At 37.4% G+C, this 21,457-nt stretch overlaps 1 pseudogene; it reads left to right on the top strand.

Moving 5' to 3' along the window:
• Positions 1–7,886: 7,886 nt before the first annotated feature.
• LOC119536599 lies at positions 7,887–10,193 on the top strand (annotated as a pseudogene).
• The last annotated feature ends 11,264 nt before the right edge of the window (positions 10,194–21,457 follow it).

The raw sequence follows: 21,457 nt of genomic DNA, 5'->3' as shown, positions 1-21,457 counted from the left end.
CTGCTTCCAAGTTCCCAGTGGAGGAGGATGTGCCAGGGAGTTGCAAAGAAGTGCAATTGCATAGGAGAATAATTGCTCTGCAAAGAGCAAAAAGAATCAAAAACTGCTGCTGCTTGGTTCTGTCCTTTTTGCCTTCGAGAGAGTAATGTTCCTAAGTCAGACTGGGATGGGGTGGAGAGGGACATGAAGAGGTAATGCTCAAGATCATGTCCTAAAAGAGTAAAAAGAGAAGTTGTATGTGTCTAGGGATATAAATATTTTTGCCTATTTTAACTATGAAATACATCAGAGATAAATAACATACGTATAACTTAATATAACATCTATAACATTTTACATTAAAAAATACTTACATTTCTGTAGTACACAGCTCTTTCCCTTCAGAGGCAGCTACATCCAAAGTGTGCATTACATGCATATATGTATATATTCAGAATTTTCCTTCACGGCTGTCTCAGAAGGAAAATCTCACACATCAGGAAATGTACTCCTTGGCAGGCAGGCATTTAATTCTATCAGGACAGGATCTGAGTTTGAGATATTTCTGAGTTCATATTCCCATGAATTGCTTACCCCATCAAAGCTCTATGATTTCTGTATTAATTTTAACATTTATATTTAATATTCTATTGATGTTGATTTTGGTCAAAATATTTCACCTTAGTGCCTTATCCTCCAAAGTCCCTGAGACGGCATGACTGATTCATATGGCTTCCCTGACAAATAGCACAGACAGACAAGAGGCTGCCACAAAGATCAAAGCCTCTAGGAAGCAAGGAATACGGCAACCAATCTTTCCTGAATTGGAAGCACAGGCTTTTATACAATTTCCTTGAAAAGTCGTGTTTGTTGTTATAGAATATCCATGAACAGCATTATCTTAAGTAACCTCACCTTAAGTATCCTGTTGATTGTTTCTCCAATGCATAAATTTGTTATTCCTGATCTTTGGAGGGTGTCACCCATGCATCTGTATCATTTATTTTGATTATTTTTATAGAAGCAGGATGGCTACAGAGAGAGAAAAGAAGAGAAAGAAAGAAGAATGGGATTAAGATATATTCAGGTCCTTGATGTTTGTTTTCCCTGTTTTTGTACCAGAATCTTTTTCCATTCATTGTGTGGTGTGTGTGTGTTGGGCGAGGGGGGAGGGTTGCATTATAAGAGGTTGCCATCCTGTCTCACTTTGGAAAATGAGTTACTAGTTTAATAACTGAACCAGTAAGCTTATGTAAAAGAAGGCCCTCTCAGATATACCACCAGACTTGCCATTAGCTGATCAGAAGTCATTGATCTAAAAGTTTGATGAGATCAGATAGGACAGAGTCTAAATGAGCCAATAAGAGTTCTAGCCCATGGATCTTGAAGACAGTTGAAACAGTATTGTGCAAGCTTCTTTTCTCTGCCTTGCCTGTGGGTTCACAATGACTCAATTGTCTACTTAATCTCCTTGATCTTTTAATCAACATTTCTAATATTTCTATTTGGTCTTTGCTAAGAGACAATAAAATTTATAATATAGACATCAAATTATAGCTAGAAAAACTGATTTCTCAGCCTTGGAGATATTGGGGTTCTGGTGTAGTTAGACCCGGAAGCCCTAAGCCCAGCATTACACCACATTAAAGAAAATTAACTGAAGTAGAGTAATAATGGCACCAGCCACTGTGGATTGCATGCATTTTATTTGCTGGGCACTGCTCTGATCTCTTTATGTTCATTATGTTGTTTAATCTTCACCACAAGTCTATAAAATAGGTACTGTTATCTCTACTTTAAAGAAGTGGAAACTTAAGGCACAGAGTTATTAACTTCATCAAAGTTACCCTTATCATAAGTATCAGAGCTGAGAGATCAAAACACAGAACAGTACAGCATCAGGGGAGTGAGACTCTCATGAGCAGTTGGTCAACCCTATCATAGGAACTTAAACCTCAGCTTCAGCTCTTTTCACCTGCTTGGCCACTTAAAGACCACTCAAGGACATGAAACTTGTCTGGCCTGTTAAACTCACCTGGGGACAGCACAAGCCCCAGGTATTGCAGTTTCAAGGTCTGAGAACTTTGATATAAAGATGATTAGAGATGTAAAAAGAAGATGTTCCCCTGGGAGAACCTAAGGAGACAAAGAGAATGTTTAAGGTGATTGAAAGATTTTGATAGGAATTAGTGGATTGGTATATATCTCTAAAAAATGGGCCCACACACTATAAGGTGTCTGCTTGCGGGCAATGAGAGACCATTTTCTAAGTGGCTAGGAGAATTAATCTGGTACAGGACATGGTTCTTGTCAGTTAAGTTTCAATTGCCTTAGAGCTTTTATTCATTATTATAAAGAAAGGGTTCATAACCTCTCTCATTTTTTAATCAAAAGAAAAGCTAACATTTATTCAGGACCCACTCTCTGCCAGCACTATATTGAGGTCTTCACTTACATTATCACATTTAACCATCACAAAAATTGTATAAACTGTTTAATGTTATAATCTCCATTTATACATGAAAAAAGCTGAGGCTTAAAAGAACTGCTGCAGGGTCACACAACCAAGATTTAAACACAGGTTTGTCTGTTTCTAAGGCCTGTATTTTTTTAAAATTCAGTTTTATTGAGATATATTCACATACCATACAGTCATCCATGGTGTACAATCAACTGTTCATAGCACCATCATATAGCTGTGCATTCATCACTCCAATCTATTTTTGAACATTTTCCCTACACCAGAAAGAATAAAAACAAGAACAAAAAATAAAAGCAAAAAAGAACACCCAAATCATCCCCTCCCATCCCACCCTATTTTTCATTTAGTTTTTTGTCCCCATTTTTCTCCTCATCCATTCATACACTGGATAAAGGGAGTGCGATTCACAAGGTTTTCACAATCACACTGTCACCCCTTACAAACTGCAAAGTTATACAATCGTCTTCAGGGGTCAAGGGTTGGAATTTGATAGTTTCAGGCATTTACTTCTAGCTATTCCAATACCCTAAAACCTAAAAAAGGCTATCTGTATAGTGCATAAGAATGCCCTCCAGAGTGACCTCTCAATTCCATTTGAAATCTCTCAGCCACTGAAACTTTATTTTGTTTCATTTCACATTCCCCTTTTGGTCATGAAGATCATAACCTCTTCTTCTGAGAAAATGTCTTTATATGCAGTGAGGCCCTGAGGTACTGAGAATGACTTTGGAAGATTATATGAATAGGAGATACATCTAATTATAAAGAATACTTTAATAAGCTTGCATATTCTTCAGAAATATATTCCTTTTAGGAAATGTTGCTAATCTCTTCATCTGGAGATTGCCACAGTTAATATTTGTGTATATTCTCTTGATTTTCAGTACTCATTTAACATAATTGAAACTCCCTATTACTGTCGCTAATGTTCATAAACACCCTAATATTTTATAAAGGAGTATGAACACAACATTAAAATCTATTTCAAAAAGGCTCAAAGTCTTTTTTTCTTAGTTTTGAAATGGAGAGAAGTTTAAAGGAAACCACCCTTCCCTCAGTTTCCTTACAGGTGATTGGGTGGCATAGGGTTGGTGAAAACATCAAAGTTACCTGCAAGGCTTTCAAAGTATCTGTATCTCTCCTCAGATTGATGCCCTCATTTTGCCCATCCTGACCCCCATATCAGAAAGGGGCACCGGAATCTCCCATGGGAGCTGAGATGTCAGGAGGTAGGTCAGCAGAAAGCACGTCATTTAAAAATGTCAGGTGTGTCACATCTCTCAAACAGTTCCTCCATTTGCCTGCAGTCAGGAAGGATTGACTGCTTCCTAAGATGATAAAGACTTAGTGGGATATGGAGCCTCTTGTCTACCTTTTTAAACAGATACAAAATATAAATTATGTATAATACATATAATAATTTTTTAAAAAGTTAGACAAGCAGCTCCATATCCCATTTAGCCATTTTCCATTTTCAGTGTTGTGCTACCATCACCACCATCCATTACCAAAACTTTTTCATCACCCCAAATAGAAACTGTTCTCATTAAGCAATAATTCTCCATTCCCTTTTCCCAGCCCCTACTTTCTGTCTCGATGAATTTGCTTATTCTAGGTATTTCAGATAAGTGGAATCATGCAATATTTGTTCTTTTGTCTGGCTTATTTCACTCAGCATCATGTTCTAGGGATGGGAAAACTTATTCTGTTAAGGGCCCGATAGTAAATACTTTTGACTTTGTGTGCCATGAGGTCTCTTCCCTTACAGTGTGAAAGCAGCCGTGGACAATGCATCAATGGATGAGCATGTCTGTATTCCAATAAAGCTTTATTTACAGCCATGGAAATGTGAATTTCATATAATTTTCAAAGATCATGAAATATTCTTCTTTCATTATTTTTCAACCATTGAAATCTGAAAAAACTGTTCTTAGCTTGTGGCCTTACAAAAATAGGTGATAGGCAGAGTCTGATGACCCCTTATGTAGAGAAAAAAAGATACACAGTTCTCCCTGAAAAGTTGGGCAAGTTTTATGTCTTATTTAGTTTCCTGTTCCCTAGAGAGTTGGGTGTCTGACTGACAAGTGGAAACTGGTCATTCTCACTTTCTTTCATTGACCATTTGGATGTGATGTTTGACAAAATCAGTATAGCTTTATTACTAGGAAAGAAAACAAACCCTCAAACCCATGGCATGCAGTTTATGAGCCTGAAGGTCTTGAGAAGATTTAATTAATTAGGAAAATACCTAATTACCTTTATCCTGATGTTACAGTCACTGGGATGATATTGAAACTCATAAAATCCTTGCTGTACCAAGGTTATAGGATAATTGTCTCCCAGAAACACTTCATCAGGGCCATAGGTAGATTATTATCAAATGCAGTTGACTTAACCCTGGCCACGACCAAGAAGGGCTGCATTGTACATACACTGTTGAGCTAGAAAAGAGGAAGAGTCAGACAACACTGCAATACTGTGGAAGCCCAGGGGTTCACAGGTTTACCATAAAAGGTGCCCTTTCCTTGCTAGAGGAAAACACATTTAGAGGTGGTCTTCACATTGTTGCCTTCTCCTCTAGAACACTTAGGTGCACTCCCAATCCCAGGAGATCCTAAACATGGGTAAGAATCAACTCAGATAGATCTTAGATGTCCCATTTAAGTGGAAGATGATTTCCATTTTGGCATTTATATTAGTAATTACGGACAACAGTCTGCCTACCCAGATTCCCAATTTAAATTCCCTGGAAGCAAAGCCAATGTTTAGTGACAAAACTAGGATAGAGATCTAGTGATGATAGGTTAGCCCAGTGCTGTTTCCATTCATTTTTAAAAAATTATTATTACTATTTGTGATCTAGTAATTATGTTCTTTAAGGTTTTTTTTTTTTTTTTTTCCCTCTTTGTACTAGAATGTAAGTGCCATAAGAATGGAGATTTGGTCTGTTTTGTTCATTGCTGTATCTCTTAGAACCAAGAACAATGTGTGACCCACAATCAGTATGCAATAAATATTTGTAGAGGGAAAAAATGAACCATACCACCTTTTGCTTGGAAAGAGCGAAGCATTTGCAGACCTTTCCTGATCACAGAGATACGTTTAAGGAGAAAAAAAGTAGAAGTGCACTTGGATTTATGATGAAGAGAGGGGCCTAAGGTTAGCTTCTCTTGCTGCTGACAAGGATTGGAAAGGCCTGGTGATTTTAAAAGATATTAAACCCCGTCACCAAAGATGAGTGAGCCTATAATCTTTTTAATTGAGGTATTAAAAATGGCTAGACATCAAGAAGCATAATGGCGAAATACAGGATGTGGCAGTTAAATCCCAGAGGCATCTAAGACTTCCTGGGGACCAGCTGGAGGCTAAATTGGTAAATCTAAGAAGGAAGTATGGGCTTTTGTAAGAAGGCAGGCATATAATTACTGGAAGGTAACCTTGGTAGGATTGATTAACTGGGTAAACTGTTTACAGTTTTAAAACCTTTAGTAGCTAGCAATTTCCAATCACTGAAGAATCTTAGAACTAATAATTAGGATGACTTCACGTAAAGCCATTGTCTTGTGCATTCTCCCTTTCCAGCTCATGTATGGGGAGATAAACAAGGTATTCTTCTTGTTGAACAGATAGGAAAAGGGTGTCTCAGAAGCATTAAGTCACTTGTTATTCTAGGCAGTGGGATCAGGAAGTGAAAAGACCTTTCTTGGTGACTTTTAAAAACAGAAAGGTCAGCCTGGTTGGAGCATAATGATTCAGAGATAGTGTGATATGGCATAGGTAAGATCTGATTTATGATTTTAAAAGCTCATTCTGGTGGCTAGGAGGGGAGTGAATTGTTGGGGGGTGGGGTGGGTGAGGTTAAAAGTGGAATCAGGAGACCAGGTACAAGGGTATTCAAATAGACCAGGACACCTAGCTGTTGGTGGCTTGGACTTGAGATGTTGCAGAAGAGGCTGAAAGAGCCATGGGATTCTAGAAATTATATATATACATATTTTTTTTCATCATTTTTCCTTCCCCAGCCACATCCACATACATTCAAGTTAATATGTTGAACAGGTAGCTAGAGGAACTCCAAGGAGACAAGATCTCGGAGTATTTAGCACATAGAAGATTTTTACAATGAACTCATATGTGGTAGGCAAAATTGAAGGATCATGCCAAATCTGAAAGGTAATTTTGTCCACTAATATGTACATAAGACAGTATCACATTGAGTCCAAATTTTGGCTTAAATAAGAATGTCTCTGGGTTTTACTTAAATTCTATTGTGGCATCATCTTCAATACTTGTTAAAATTTTTGAATAATTTGGCCAACTTCTCAGAATTCCAATTCATTCTGCATTGAGTTGGGCCCAGACATCTACATTGTCTATATGTACTCCAGGTGTTCTCTATACAAAAATCAGTCAAACACCACTGAGTAATATGGGACTCACATTTCTTAGAATTGAGTTAATCTCTCCAGCTGTGAGAGATCACCTACCCCCATGCCTGGAAATAGGCATTAACATGGTCTTTTTGGAGGACCTTATGTGTGAATTTCAAATAACTGGGTTCTAGAGGTAGACCAGACTCTACCTTGAAAATATATTGGGATATAATAACTGTTCTGGCTTCATCGTTGGAATTTCTGATACCCAAAAAAATCCAATCATTTAGCATCTTGCTTTACCAAGCTGTGAGAAAATAAAGGTCCCTCTAAAAGCTGAGAATCTGAATAGAGACAAGCACTTGAAATATATACTGTAAACTTGTTTCTCCAAGTTTTATTCCCAAGCGTTCTCCACACCTGAAGACAAGACCACCCTTTCATTTCAGATATTCAGAAACCTCCTTCATCCAATCAACCAGCCCTATTCTACTTAGAGTATGATGAGTCATCCGTAACGAGGGAAAGGGCACAGTGGAGTGAAGGAAGATATTAGGAGATGAAGCCACATGGGGAAACAAGACATTCCAATCTCAACCACCTAAAGCAGACAGTTCAGTGTGGACCCTTAGCTATTAGCAACAGAGCATCAGATTGCAGCATTCAGGTTTAAAAAGCCAAAAAAGAAACCTCATGATTGATCATTAGTTACCCACCATTTCTCCTATTACTCTGTACATACCTGGCTGCTCTCCAGAACAAGTCCATAGCAGAGCAAAAAGAAGATGCAGTCCTCCAAATGCTGAAAAAGGCTTCATCTTATCAGAGGCCAAAGCAATGCCCCACTCGGGAGCAGGGAGCTGTGAGAGGACCAACTGCCTTTGACACCTGAAGCCACAGTCAGGTGTCCACAGAAATCCATCACTTTGGGCAGCTTGGAGATAGCCTTTGCTCATTATAAGCAAAACTTCCTAAAATTTTAACATTTTATTATTACAGGTACCGAAGATCAGTGGGGCGAGTAGAGTGAAATGTATCATTTGTGTGAGTCCATGGACGCTGTCTTCCCTGGCGCTCAGGACATTCTTGAATCCATCACTCTCAAGTGCATGTACATTGAATTTCAGAGAGCTGGTCATTGGGAGATAACCTAAAAGTCACTGCGAGACTCAACTTCACTGCTGTGGATGCTGATCATCCTCATGGGATTTATTCTTGCAGATATTCATTTTCTTCTCTTAACATCTCTGTTACCGAGTACACATATTCTTAGGTGGAGTGGAAGGCGGTGGGACTGAAGTGAGCAGCTTCAGGGAGTATTACATCTCCTGTTCGTCCCCAAAACAGTTCTGAGGACAGTTGAACTGAGGACAGCTGAAGCCTGGTCATCAATTTCACCTGCTCCCACGTTTTGTCACTAGACCTACTCATAAAGCTGATTCTTAGTTAATGCTTACTAGAAAGAACTTAGTGAAAAATTGGAATTTATTTATTGTGTCACCTGGCAATCTTAATTAATAAATTTTAAAAAGTCCAAAGCCCACTCAGAGAAAAAAAAGGATAAACATTTGATTCATGTTGTAGCATATTTCTTTTCAAGAGTGAATAATTCACTAAAAGGGAGGGACTGTAGAACAGTAATTTTCAAACTTTTGCATGCATCAGAATCCCTTTAAGGGCTGCTTAAAACACATTACTAAGCCTGGTCACCAGAGTTTCTGATTCAGTAAGACTGGGATAGAGCCTATGGATCTGTATTACTAAGTACCCAGGTAAAACTGATACCATGGGTCATGTGACCATACTTTGAGAACCATGATTAAGGGTTTGGTTGAAATTAGGGAATAGAGGTTTCCCTCTATATAGGTGAATTATAAATTTTATTATCTGTATAAGATGGTTAAAATTCTTAGTTTATCCATCTGTTCTGAAAATAGATGGATGCAGATATTCTATCTGTATGTTGAAGATGTATACACACATTTTTAAATAGCCCAACTAACTGCCCTAGCTGGTTTCAGCCTCAAGGGCAGGGACTTGGTCTATCCACCTTTGCATTTGTGGTGTGTAAAAATGGGATAGAAGCTGCACATGAGCAGTGGGGCTATGAAGAGATGTTCTGTCTTCTTTGGGTGTGACCAGTGACCCTATAGTGCTTGGGGGACACCTGAAGGGCAAACACCAGCTTGTTAGCTCATGGGAAGGAAGTAAAATTTTAGGGAAGACTAATTGAAGCTGTGGGTTCCTCTTGCATATTCCTGTCTGTTGTGGTTTCCAGCTGCCCTGTTTAAAATCTACAAAAGTTGAACCTAGGACCACAGGAGATGGGATCAGTGACATTCCAAAACATAGCTGTAGATTTCACCCTGGAAGAGTGGCAGCTGCTTGACTGTGCTCAGAGGCAACTGTGTTGTCATGTGATGCTGGAGAACCCATGAAACTAATCCAGTGGGATGTCCATTTACTAAAACAAAAGTGATCTTCAGGGTAGACAAGGACAAGAGCCATGGATGGTGAAGGGAGAGAACCCATGTTGGAACTATCTAGGAAACACTGACTTAGGAGAAAGTCCAAAATTATATTCTGAATATAAACCTTATTTCTTCAAGAAAAAAAAAAAAACAACATGAATGTGAATCAAATGGAAAGAGTTTGGAACCCAATTTAGACTCATTCAGTTATAATAAAAGTTATGCTAAAGAAAACACATGAATGCAATGACTGCAGGAAAGCCTTCAAAAAGAAATGTTATCTAATTAGACATAAAAAACAACATACAAGGGAAAAAAAACTTTGAGTGCAATGGATGTGAGAAAGCCTATAGCAGAAAGGCATACCTTGTAAGTCATCAGAAAATTTATAATGGAGAGACATTCTTTGTGTGCAATGACTGTGGGAAAACCTATAGCAGGAAGGCACACCTTATAACTCATCAAAAAATTCATAATGGAGAGACACCCTTTGTGTTCAGTGATTGTGGGAAAGCTTTTATGCATAAAGCCCAACTTGTGGTCCATCGGAGACTTCACACTGGAGAGAAACGCTATGAATGTAGTGAGTGTGGGAGGACATTCACTTGGCACTTCTCCTTTACTCAACATGTGATGTGCCATTCTCTTGAGAAGTTACCTGTATGCAAGGAATGTGGGAAAACCTTCAAATACAGTTCATCCCTTTATAAACACTCTAGATGTCATACAGGAGAGAAACCATATAGTTGTAGAAAATGTGGCAAAGCCTTTGAAAACTCATCAGTGTTTGTTATGCATAAGAGAATTCATACAGGAGAGAAACCCTATGGATGTACTGAATGTGACAAAGGCTTCATTGAGAAGTCTCATCTCCTTAAACATTGCTGAATTAATACAGCAGAGCATCAACATGATGTGGGAAATTTTTTTCACTGGAAGCCAAACCTCATTTTCCATTGAAGAAGTCATAAAAAAGGAAGCCTTATGAATGTGGGAAAACTTAAAATTAGCCTTTTAAAATAATTGATAAAACACTGTTGATTGAATGAATGTGGAAGAGCATGTTGTAAAATTCATATTCTGTGAAATTATTGATCTTATTAAAAAGATTACAGAAAAATTTGATTTATAAATGGTAGACAGTTTTACTGTTGAGTATAAAGCTTAGGAAGTTGTGAAAAATTAAATGATCAGGGCATCAGAGTGTTAATTACATCTATGCATTGCCCCTGATTTATGATTTTTACACAAATGCCAAAATTGCTTCAGAAATTTATGTATCATAGGTTTGAAATATATTGTGCACGTTATACAAAAATTTTACTGATCAAAATTCTCTGTGGTAAACACTTGCCTCTTCAAATCCTAAAAAATTCACTATTTCTAAACTTTTAACACCCAGTATTCTAGTGTGTATATTTAGCTACATTAAAGCTTTCTATCATGGACTTCATTCTTTTCCTCATCAGCATAAACTTAAGCCCAGAATGTGATTATGATTTGGCAAGAAGAAAGCCAAAATTGTTACACTCAGCTCAAACTGAGCATGATCTTGGATCTCCAGAAAATTATTTTTCTTTATTTGAAGTCTGTGCCTTTGTGTAGTTGTCAAAAACATGCCTGAAATAGCCACACATAATGTAGACAGAATATCCTTTTACTTTTCACATCCACTTGCCTTCTAGAATATGTTATACCCTGAGATATTTTTACTTTTGCTTTTTTCTATTTAACAGGAACACTCAGAAATGTCACTTTTGGTGGGGAAAAAGAAGAGGGAGTTTTTGCTTAATAGATGTAGAGTTTCTGTTTGAGGTGATGAAAAGTTGGGATAGTGGATGTTGGTGATGTTAGAACAATATTGTGAATGTAATTAATACCAGTGTACACTGGAAGTGGTTACAATGGGAAATTTTGAGTTGTGTAACATTACTTCGGTAAAAAAATTTTTTTAAAAAGGGGGGATAGAAGTAAAGAAACAGAAATTAAGAAAGGAAACCCATGAATTCATACCTTATTTCTATTTTAGAGTTTCTGCACTTTGCAGGTATATTTTTATGGTCTATGAGATGATTATAGGTTGTATCCAGATGAAAATTTAAAGTTTTATTGTTTTATTTTAATGTATATAGGAAACATTAATATCACCATAAACTCTTTCTTGTCTGTACCTTATTGCCTAGGACAAGGCTGAAAATGGAAGTGCAGCATAATGTACCTTCTTAGACTTCATGAAAACAGATCCTATGCACAAACACATACCATGTTCAACCATTTATAATTATACTTATTCCCATTTCCTCACCAATCTGGAAAATTGACAAATTGAGCAATGAAAGCAATTGGAAATTTGCTTCTTAAATTTACCCAGTCAAATCTCTTGGAGGATGACCTTTTTGTATTAGCCTTTTTGTGTTGATGGAGGTGTGGAAGATGCAGTTAGTTGCTCACATTTACATCTTATCACTTCTCATACAAAATTTGATTCTACTACTTAAAATAATTCTTGGACTTGCTTCTTCCTCTTGAGTCTATCATATAGTTAAGGCCTTCATCATCTCTTGCTTGGACTGTTGCAATGGGCTATAGTCCAGCTGGTTTGTCTACCTTGAGCCTCTCCTCTCTATTATAAGAGGAGAGGTGCCAACTGATGCCATTTCCCTGGTTGGTAACTAAGTTCCTCCTTAACCCCTGGCTCTTCTCTCCTTTTACTATTTTGCCTGGGAAATTCAAGGCTGACTTGAAGCACAGAGTTTTATCATAAGCTCTAGGGAAGCTCTAAGGAAGAGACAGGAAATTACTTAAAGAAATTTCCTCTCTCTCAGAAAGGAAATGCAACCCCTTTCCGGAGCTGGAATTGAAAACAAGAGACTGCTCCCAGGCTCTGCTCTCTCGGGGTCAAATCCAAAGGTTGGTGAAACACTTAATACAGACCTGAAAGTTCCAAAGAAGGTGGATTATTTACTGCTTCTTAGGGCACAATCTAGGAATTCTGTAATATCCCCAGAGAGTCTTCATGTTCACAATGACAGAAGACTAATACAGGGCCCAGGCTGTAGATTAGTAACATATAAAAGTCTTCCTTGCAGGCATCAGAGAAGTGGCGAGAGCTCTGTGCAGAGATCTAGAAATCTCAGGGGCCTGCAGAGCTGAGAGGACCAATGGGCTACAGATGCTAGGGCTTGGGGTGAAGATGTCATGGAAGTGACTACAGGATCCTGAGGGGATGCCAGCATGATGCCCTGAAGTGCACCTCAGCACATTCCTAAATGAGATCCCTCAATGATGGGCCCAGCAAAAATAGGAAAGAGCAGTGGACTGGATGACTCCTGCTTTCCCCCCTGGGACCTTCACTCAGCCCTGGGGAGAAAGGGGGGATGAGAGAAGGGAAACACACTGTAAGAGTATTTTTACAAAAGAAATGGAGTTAACCTAAGAATTTAAATTTAAACTGAAAATGACAGATAGCTGAGTTGGCAACATTTTTCCCCCTTCTGCTATGGAGCAGGAACATGGGCTTGAGATACTAATCAAGGTAAGAAAAATAAGCCTTTTACATTTCTGCATATCTACATCACAGTTTGCACATTTCAACCAAACCAAATATGGATATTGCAAAATCGACAATTGATAGGCAAGTGTTAGAAGTTTGGAAAACTGTGCATTATTTTATCCATTTTCCCTACATTTACATTCCTTTTATAGCAGATTCCAGTACAAACTCCTGATTTTCATTAGAATAGGCTTCTATTTCTAATCCTGGGGTAGAAGCCCCTTTGAGATTATGCTGCAGGATACCATGGGCTGCTCAAAGGCACAAAATAAGCATAGGATATATACCTGGAACTTGAATAATTTTGGAAGATCTGGAAAAGAGTAAAGAGAAGTAATTCAACTGGAAAAACCTTAAACCAGAATTTGTTAAAGAAAACACATTTGTTACTGAGGCAAATGAAAAATATGCATGTATTTTTAAAGGCATGGAAACTTTCAAAACATAATCCAAACTAGTGGCTGAGACTTCCAGCCACTGATTCAGACATGCTATCTTTGTCAATGGGATATTTCAGCTGTAATTTTACATAGCATGACACAGACATTTATTAAAATATCATTGATTTATTAATCGAACTGAGTTTCAGTTGTAGCAGCTAAGCCTAATGGGAAAGTTTCATTATCAGAAGAGCTAGCAGCATGAGAAGTTCATGTTGGTCAGGTCAGGTTTCACACTCTTTAAACAGATAAATATTTCTTTGGGGCAGAGGAATGGGGCCAAATATGCCTAGTTTCACTAAGGAGTGGAAAATTCTCCATCAGCCTTCTCTGGTTGGCCAGAGGGAAGATGGAATAGAGAATAAGTGAACAGCAGATCTTACTTGATGAGAAGGAAAAAGACCTAGGTAGAGAGATCAGCTATAATTAGTTCAAATAACCCAAGTAGATGTCCAGTTTGTACTGTTCCATTACAGGCAGACCCATCAAATGGCACCATTTGTCACGGTGATGATGCTCACAGCCTACGACTCCACCCCATTGCTTTTTCTCCATGGCAGAGTATATGGGTATCATAAGAGCACAAGCGGAGGCAGAACCACATAATTATCTTATTTTATGACTACATAGAATAAGTCATGATATAGTTCTTTCAAAAGTATCTTGAGAAGGGACCTCTTTAAGAGTTGTTTTAATTCCAGGAAATGGATGAGTGTAAGGAGAATAGACAGCTTTATTCCAGATCTGAAGATGGGTGTTCTAGGATTGAGTTATTATTTTTTTTTCTATTTTTAGATGATGAGAAGGAGAATGGGAGAATGCTACATAGCTTGGCAAAGTCAAAGCAGATATTAATAGATAAGGGAAGCTCCTTGCTCCTATTTGGGATCACATACAATGTTCCCAGTCCACTAGTATCTGAAACATTAAAACTTTGAAAACAAATTCCTTGTCTTAGCTTTATCTGTATAGATCTGTATATGTGTTTTTATCTGTATATAGTGTCTTTGTTCTTTGTAACAGTTTTTTTTACTTAAATTCTATTTTATCTGACTTTATTTAAAGTTTATTTTATACCTGCTTTCTTTTGGTTACTATTTGCATGGAATGTTTTTTCCCCTCCTTTCTCTTTCACCCTACTTGTATCTTTGAATTTAAGGTGAGACCCTTATAAACAGCAGTAGTTGGGTCATGCTTTTTTTTTTTTTTTTTTTAATCCATTTTGCCAGTCTCTGCCTTTTGACTGAAGAGTGTAATCCATTTTCATTTAAAGTAACTGTAGATAATGCAAGACTTTCTTCTGTCATTTTACTACTTGGTCTTTGTAAGTCTCATACCTCTTTTGCCCCTCAAATCTTCTGTTAATGCCTACTTTAATTTTTATTTGATTTCTCATGGAGTACCATTTTGAATCCCTTCTCATTTCCTTCTGTACATATTTTTTCATGTATTTTCTTTGTTATTACCATAGGGTTTAAATTTAACATTCTCAGTCTACAACAATCACATTTAATTTGCTATCAACTTACTTCAATTGCATACACAAATACTATTCCCATACCCTCCTATCACCCATCTTTTTGTTTTACTTATTACAATTTACATCTTTATACATTTATATGGCCAAAATCATAGATTTATCTTTACCTTTTTATGCATTTCCATGTTTAAAAACTATAATAAGTAAAAAGTTGAGTTACATACAAAAAGTACAATGCAATATTAAATTGTACGGTGTGCAATGAAAATTTAAGACAGAAACAGGACATGATGGCCTATCCAAAGGAAGGAGATAAAAATTCAGAAACCATCAATGAAAAAGACAAGACTTTGACATATCAGACAAAGACTTAAAACATAATCTTCAAAATGCTCAGAGAGGTAAAGGAAAATGTGGAGAAAGAACTAAAGATTTTGAGGAAAATTTTTAATGAACAATATGAGAATCTGGATAAAGACACAGGAAACTTAAAAAGGAATGAAACATAAATGCTGGAGTCATAGACCAATAAGCAAATAAGAATCAATGAAGTAAAAAATAATGCAATTGAAATAATTCACACTGAGGGGCAGAAGAAAAAAAGAATGAAAAAGTAAACAGAGTCTAAGAGACCTGTGGAACACAATCAAGCATACCACTATGCATATTATGGGAGTCCCAGAAGGAGAACAAAGAGAGAAAGGGGAAAAGAAATGTTCAAAGAATAATGGCAGAAAACTTCCCAAATATAATGAAGGACATGAATATACACATTCAAGAGGCCCAAAGAATTCCAAAGAGGATAAACTTGAACAGAACCACACTCAGATACAAATTGTCAAATGCCAAGGACAGGAGAAAGTTCTGAAACCCACAAGAGAAAAGCAACATGTTATGTACAAGGGAGTCCCAATAAGATCAACTGCCAATTTCTCATTGGAAACCATGGAGGCAAGAAGGCAGTGGGTCAAATAATTTAAACTGCTGAAAGAAATCATTTGCCAACCAAGAATTTTATATCCAGGGAGACTAAATTTCAAAAATGAGGGAAGAGTAAGACATTCCTAGCAAACAGAATGTGCGGGAGTTCATCACTACTGAGCCCCTAGAATGTAGGACCTATAAAGGTAGAGATTTTTTCCTTGCTGTGTTTTCATCACTGCTAGGCACATAGTAGGAAAATTCATATTTGTGTCATGACTAGGAATGGGAAAAGTTAAATTGAAATGGACTGTGTGCTAGAACATGAAGTTTGCATTAGGGGAGGGGGCAGGGGGCAGGGAGAATCTTGTCCAAAGATCTAGTCCTTAAGGATAGAGAGTTGAGAGTTTTTCCTTGTAGGATAATTAGATTTATTAAGTTATTACAGAACATATTAACAGGAAATTGTCAGCTAAAAGAAAGTTGCCTTTAGTCATTTTACTTACAAAGGAGAGAGTTCCCAGATTTCAAGATTCAGGATTGGGGCAAGTAAACGATTTAGGAATGCCCCTGAATGTCACTTAATTTCAGCAACTAAGACATTCACCAAAAGCATTTGAGAGCACTTCAAGCCTGTTGCCACAGAGTTCCTGCTACTACTGAGGAATCATTTTTCCCCCCACTTTTGGTGGTTTACATTTGCAACGTTCTCACACATTGATTCTTTGAATGTTCCAAATTATCCTTGTAAAATGACAGTGGGGTAGATGTCAGGCAAGATTTGATAATGGACTTTGGTAATGTCACTAGCATCAACAAAACAAAACAAAAAAGGAAACCAAATAAACTCAGTTGATACAGGCCCTCCTCAAGCTCCAACTCCACTTCTTATGCCCTGGTTCTTGACTAGGTTTCCCATTGCTCCTTTTTTTCCTTTAAACTTTTTTTATAGTAACATACATACAACTCAACATTGCCCATTTTAACCATTTCCAGATGCACAATTCAGTGGTATTAATTGCACCACCAACATCCATCACCCCAACTTTTTCATCACCTATAGCAGAAGCTCTGCTTCCATTAAGCAACATCTCCCTCCCATTGTACTTAACCCAACCAGTCTTTTCACAGCTAGGCTTCTCCCTGAGAAGCATATCAGGCCCCAACATGTTGGAGACTGAGCCTGCGGGCAGGGCAGACAGGGGATGGAGGGCAGGACCCAGCCTGTCATTGGGAATCTCAGTTCTAAAGATGTCCCCTTTGATGTCCTTTTCCTCCTGCCCAATGAACTTTCAGTTACTTATCCAATGGGCTGACACTTGTTTTCACAGAGATTCTTGCACAGTTTTTCATCAGAAAGAATGTACTTGGGGTTGGGATGGTGAGATCAATGCCTACCTCTCTAATTCCACCCCACCCCTTTTTCCAGAGCCTCAATTAAAATTTCAACCTCATCTCTAATCACTATTTCTAAACTTTCTGATCTCCAGTTATGTGGCTGCCTTTCAATGTTATCCCAACACAGATTACTGCTTTTGGCATCAGGACTTTTCTACATGTTTGTTTCTCTGTCTGGCACAGCAACTCTCTTTCCCATCCCTTTCACCAAAGAACAAGGTCATGCCTGAGGTTTAAGACTCTTTAATTCTCCTGCCCCTCCCCCAAACTATACCATTTCTTATTATATGCATCCATAGCCCAGTACTTTTCTTTCATAGCAATGAGCAAAGTTTATATATCTGCATGTTTATATTGATACTATTGGTCTCTTTTCTGAGGCCTGGTTCTTAACTCTAGAACTTGCATGTTCTGCATAAGAAAGGTATTGGAGACGAGTTAATAAAACTACAGCAGAAAAAAAATCATGACTGTCCTACCAAATGGCTTAGATGAGCAGTCAATGGACATATGGGCTCTGGGGTAGGTCTATATGGAAGGTCAAATACCAGTTGGAATCTGCTTCACCCTGATGACTGTCGGGAAGCTCGGAAATTTTTAAAGGGGGGTTGGTCAGAAAAGAATTTTAAGAAAAGTTAGATAACAGTGTTCTGGAGGGAAGGAGAGGCAATTACAAACAAGAGACTAGTTGAGAACGTGTAGTAAAGTAATTCAGGGTGAAGTGGGGAAATAATGGGATGTACCACCAGTAGGAAGAGAACATCATGGCAGAAGCCAGTGAAGCAAGGACTAGATGACTTAATGGGAAGAAATAGGGACACAAGAAGAGAGACCAATTAAATATGAGAACTCTGCAACTGTATTTCTAGGAAGGAAGGTAATGACATGAGTTCTTCAGTCGTTTGACAATATTAACTGGATCCAAGGAGAAGATAATATATAGGGCTAATTGGAATCATCCAATCTTAGCCTCCAGGAAAGCCATTATCAAGCAACCAGACTGGAAGCCCCATGACTTATGGTCATTAAGAAACTACCCGTTCAAACCATCATCAGCCGAAGTTCACTCCTATCTGGCTCTTTCCCAAAACATGTCCAAACCAAGGAAAGAAGTAGAAACAGCAGTCCTCCTCACACCACAAAGGACTTCATTTCACTAGATCTCCATCTAAGGGCAGCTCAGGCAACAGGAAGTTGAGAGGAGCTGGGAAATTATGTGGGATAAGGATAGGGATAGGGAACACCCCGGCTGAGCTGCTGAGCTGCTAATAATTCACTGATACCGTTATTTTTTCAGATCTGATCTACCTGGGAAATCCTAACACCTATTAAAGAGATTTCAAAGGTCCAGTTTATCATATGTTGCTTTTATTGGCCAGTGCAAAGACCCTCTCTGTATTGATTTAATTGATCAATCCCTCCTCCACCATAGGCAACTGTTCTAATGTAGTTAATGTATATATTTTTGGGTCCAATGTGAAATGTGTACTGTTGTTTTGTGTGTATGATTCTTAATCAACCTAAATAGCATTGTTTCAAATATATTTTTGTTTTTAAATTTTTTTCACTAAAGTTTATTTAAAAAAAAATCTTTTATTGCTATATGGAGATCTAATCTGTTTCTAACTGTTTCACTGTACTCCAAAGTATGAATCCATCACATTTTACCTATGCACTCTCCCACAATGGACATTTAAGTAGCTTCCAGCTCTCTGCCAACACAAATAACATTACACTGAACATCCTCATGCATATCCCTTATGGAACTGTGTCTTTGGGGTATAAATGCCAGAGCAGAAATCTGCCTGGTTAACAGTCTAAGTATATAGTTAATTAGAACATGTGCACTGGATTGTTCTCCAAATTTTCTGTCCCAGTATGCATTCCACCAGCTATAGTCCCCCATCTTATATTTGCGTTTTCCCACCAGTTTGATCTATCAGTTTTCTTTCACCTTTATAGTCATGGTTTTTATATCAAGCCTAAAAGGCCTTTCCTACATCAATATTAAAAATCATCCAATTTTTAGAATACATTAAAAAAACTTTCATTTTTGTCATTTAAGGGCTTAATGAATCTGAAATTTATCACGGAGTAAGGGGTGATAATTTACATTCATCATGCAAACATTATTTGTGGAATAATAATACATATTTACCTTCTTACTGAAACTGCAAATTTAATTATATACTACATCCTCATTTGATGTGGTTCTATTTCTGAAATCTTCATTTTTTCTATTAAACTTATTTTTTCCAGCGCAAATATTGTAGTGTTTTAATACATTTTGAATACATTTTAATACCAATAAAGACAGTCCCCCTTAATTACTTTTTTTGGTTTCATAATTTTCCTGTTTCAGCTTGTTGGTTTTTGTTTTGTTTTGTTTTGTTTTGTTTTGCTATATAGTTATACAATCATTATCAAAGATCAGGGCTACTGGATTACAGTTCAACAACTTCAGGTATTTCTTTCTGGCTACTCTAAAATACTAGACACTAAAAAGAAATATCTATAGAATGAGTCAGTAGTTATAGTCATTTCTTAAATCCTAATTTCTCAGTTCCCTCTCATTTGCTCATTCTCTCAATCTTCAGGGATATCTGGGCAATGACCATTTTAACTTTTTCATGCTGGAAAGAGTGTTGACCTTATGGTGTATAGGAATGAAACTGGTTGATATTCTCAGAGAGACTTTTCCAGCTTGTTTACTCCTTTATATGATATTCAGAATTTTTGAACTTCTTTCTATTTCTCCTGAACCTCATATATTTTAATCGAGCTTGCATTGGATTTTCTGATTTGTGAAGAACTGTTATCTAGAGAATATTGAACAATCTATTTTTCATTAGTTATTTAAATCTTTATGTCCCATAATAGGAATGAAAAGAAGTTTTTTCCTTATAGGTTCTGGATTTTTTTGTTAACCTATTTCAAGGTATTTTGTGTTGTTGTTCCTTTTATGAATCAGATTTTTCTTCTGATAAAATCATATTAGAGAAAGCCCTGGGGCCCATCAGAGCCAGAAAAAAAACATGCCATCTTAAATTTCCTCTTGGTTGAAATTTGAAATCCCTACCAACTCACTGTCCATGATAAGTCCTGATATTGACCTGCATGATATTAGACAACAGTATAGTGTTATTGATTATAATTTTAGTTATTCTTTTTTTTTTTCTTTCTAAAAAGCTACATGCCCCCAGAACAACCATATTTCCTTGTCAGTTACATTATTTTACCCTGTACTTCTCTGAAAGTGCTTGCAGTCAGCTACAGGTCAGAGCTGCTTCTTCAGCCAAAAGAAAAAAAGGAGGGAACTTTAAACAAGAAGCCAGGTGAGTATATAAATTATGTTTTACCTCTCAATCAACATAACCCTGGTAAAACTGTAAGAGTGGGACAGAGTAAAATACTACAACTGACAGTGCCACTTTGGACATCTTTAAGTGGACTTTATACAGCTATCCTCTTCTATAGGATATGAATATGTTCTTGTTCTCCTTTGTCTGTTTTCTGGATGGATAAAGTCTTTTCCTTGTCACAAAGCTACAACCCTCTCAGTACCTAAAAATCTCTTAGACATCATTTTTCCCATCTGGAGAATTCCTGCTATTTCTCTCAAGCAATCGAGGCTCTCAATTTATTGGAACTGTAATCAAGAAACTTTGCAGTCTTATCCATGTAACAAAAGCTTCACTGTCCCCACTACCCTCAAGGGTTGGACAGGTAGAAAGAACAAATGGTATTTTAAAATTTAAATTAACTACATTATTTGAATCCCTCTCTCTCTAGCCCATCAGGAAAGCACTGGCTAACCCCCTGTGAAATCATAATGGGAAGATACATGAGGCTCATTATTTCTCCCACTTTGCTGGACTCCACCTATTACAATGTAAAATTACTAATTGTTGTGAGGGACTAATCACATATACCAGTTCCAGCATTCACAGACCCAGGCTGCCTTACTTGGCATTCCCCTACAGCAGAATCTATATGACCTTTTACCTGGAGGCTTAATATGCTGGAAGAGGCATCAATGAAAGGCTGCTTTAAAACCTAGATGGAAAGGACCTTATTAAGACTTACTGACCATCACTACAGGAGTAAAATCACAGAGAATTGACCCCAGATCTGCCTATTACAATTAAAACATGCTCCAAGCCCTTGAGAGCTTACTCCCATTTTTGGATCTCAAGCAAAAAGTGACATGATTCCACAAACAGAGAGCAACTGACATAGACAGCTTCTACCCAAGATATCGAACAAGTAGATGATGCCCAAGATCATGGATCAAGATATACCTGAATTTCTTTATCTTATTCTCTGTCTCTTCCTCTTCACCATCTGTCTAAATATTCTC

Source organism: Choloepus didactylus, chromosome 6 (assembly GCF_015220235.1).
Source record: "Choloepus didactylus isolate mChoDid1 chromosome 6, mChoDid1.pri, whole genome shotgun sequence".
NCBI classification, from domain to species: domain Eukaryota; kingdom Metazoa; phylum Chordata; class Mammalia; order Pilosa; family Megalonychidae; genus Choloepus; species Choloepus didactylus.
Note: the sequence above shows the minus strand (reverse complement) of the source record. Positions and strands in the feature narration are given on the sequence as shown.